This window comes from Schistocerca gregaria, chromosome 1 (assembly GCF_023897955.1).
Source record: "Schistocerca gregaria isolate iqSchGreg1 chromosome 1, iqSchGreg1.2, whole genome shotgun sequence".
Classification (NCBI taxonomy): Eukaryota; Metazoa; Arthropoda; class Insecta; order Orthoptera; family Acrididae; genus Schistocerca; species Schistocerca gregaria.
In genome coordinates, this window is record NC_064920.1 from 37,118,475 (window position 1) to 37,120,813 (window position 2,339).

General features: G+C 47.1%; 1 non-coding gene across 1 annotated transcript; it reads left to right on the forward strand.

Annotated features, from left to right (window-relative positions):
• Positions 1–354: 354 nt before the first annotated feature.
• Positions 355–427, forward strand: Trnak-cuu (transfer RNA lysine (anticodon CUU)). The gene has a single exon. It is a non-coding gene; the product is annotated as a tRNA-Lys (tRNA).
• Positions 428–2,339: the final 1,912 nt, after the last annotated feature.

The window sequence follows — 2,339 nt, forward strand, 5'->3', positions numbered from 1 at the left end:
AGATGCTCTTGAGCTTGAAACACACACAACAAGACCGGTGTTAACTAGCGAAATTGACGGCAGAGTGCCGTCACCGCGAGTTTTGACTGGCACTTGCACATCTAAAACATCTTCGGCAAGTAACTCGTTCGGCTTTTGAGTCACATCAAGTATGTGTGTTTATTTTGACGCCACTAGCTCTGCATTTTTTCATGCAATTCCTTTACCTCTCAGAAATGATTATGCAATAAAAGTGAAGTACGTGACGAGTGTGACGTTAGGAAAACATTAGGCAGCATGGAGAGATTCTGTATGGGACCACCCAACCCAAACGAGTACTGTGTGACGTGGTAACCCGCAGGTATTCACCGAGGCAGTCGGCTAGCTCAGTCGGTAGAGCATGATATTCTTAATCCCAGGGTCGTGGGTTCGAGCCCCACGCTGATTAACGTGATGTAATGGAAATAGCAACTTTTAACTTTGCCTACGTCTCTGTCAGTAGCAAGAAAACTGTATTTGAAGGTAAAGGTGATTTTGTAGACATGTGTGAAAGACATGTTCTGAAATGCAAGTGTTGTTGTTTGGAGAGCACATCGGTTACGTGCCAGATGTGTAGCCAAGCAGTAATGGATCGCCATAGCTGCAAATAGTAGTCGGTAATATGAAGTGTTGTCAGCTCAAGTCTGATGATCCAGACGACCGTAAGGACGAAGTACGCAAGAGTACCGCTAGGCCGCGCCTCTTTAGCTCAGTGGTAGAGCACTGGTCTAGTAAACCAGGGGTCGTGAGTTCCCATCCTCAGAGGAGGAAGACGAATTTTGGAAATCAGTTGCACGTCGTGGCCGTATAGCAAACAGTATCTGTGATGACGAACAATTAGCGACAAGCGTTTTATTAAGAATTACGCTCAGATGTGATTAAGGCGAATGGCGCAGATAAAGCATTTGCCAAAGCGGTACAGCATAAGGTGGGACGAGGCAGTCTGAATTACATTTTATAGATGAATTTCTCACATATCTCAGAGCCTCTCGCGGTCGTCGTCGTCGTCGTCGTCGTCGTCGTCGTCGTCGTCGTCGGCGGCGGCGGCGCCGCCGCCGCCGCTTCTGCAGAAGTAGCAAATGGCCATGGTAGCAAATGCGGCGAGGGACACCCTGCCTTCGATTCCGAATGCACAAAGTGTGTGGTCTATTGTCCCAGTCTATATTTGGCCGGTCTCGTAAGAGGTTGAATGTAACGTTTGGGTGGGAAAGAGCAAGGGGCAGAGGCTGTGTGGAACGAAATCACTATTCCTCAGGGGTGTGAGCGTTACGAGATGAGTCGTATACAATTTATACTTCGTCGCTAGTGACCGTGTGGCCGCAAGGATAATTCGTCGGACTTCGGATCTGAAGATTACAGGTTCGAATGCTCTCATGCTCGGTTTTTTTCCAGTTCTGAAAAAGAAACTTACCGTTTTAATGTAGCAATTGAGCAGTACGAAACCGTCTGAATGTTTCTGTTGACCATTTTCTGCTTGGAGATGCTCTTGAGCTTGAAACACACACAACAAGACCGGTGTTAACTAGCGAAATGGTCGGCAGAGTGCCGTCACCGCGAGTTTTGACTGGCACTTGCACATCTAAAACAACGTCGGAAAGTAACTCGTTCGGCTTTTGAGTCACATCAAGTATGTGTGTTAATTTTGACGCCACTAGCTGTGCAGGTTGTCATGCAATTCCTTTACCTCTCAGAAATGATTATGAAATAAAAGTGAAGTACGTGACGAGTGTGACGTTAGGAAAACATTAGGCAGCATGGAGGGATTCTGTATGGGACCACCCAACCCAAACGAGTACTGTGTGACGTGCTAACCCGCAGGTATTCACCGAGGCAGCCGGCTAGCTCAGTCGGTAGAGCATCATATTCTTAATCCCAGGGTCGAGGGTTCGAGCCCCACGCTGGGCGGAACGGAATTTTTTTCGGAGGCAGATGTAAATTACCGTTTTTCTGATTAACGTGATGTAATGGATATAGCAACTTTTAACTTTGCCTACGTCTCTGTCAGTCGCAAGAAAACTGTATTTGAAGGTAAAGGTGATTTTGTAGACATGTGTGAAAGACATGTTCTGAAATGCAAGTGTTGTTGTTTGGAGAGCACATCGGTTACGTGTCAGATGTGTAGCCAAGCAGTAATGGATCGCCATAGCTGCAAATAGTAGTCGGTAATATGAAGTGTTGTCAGCTCAAGTCTGACGATCCAGACGACCGTAAGGACGAAGTACGCAAGAGTACCGCTAGGCCGCGCCTTTTTAGCTCAGTGGTAGAGCACAGGTCTAGTAAAACAGGGCTCGTGAGTTCCCATCCTCAGAGGAGGAAGACGA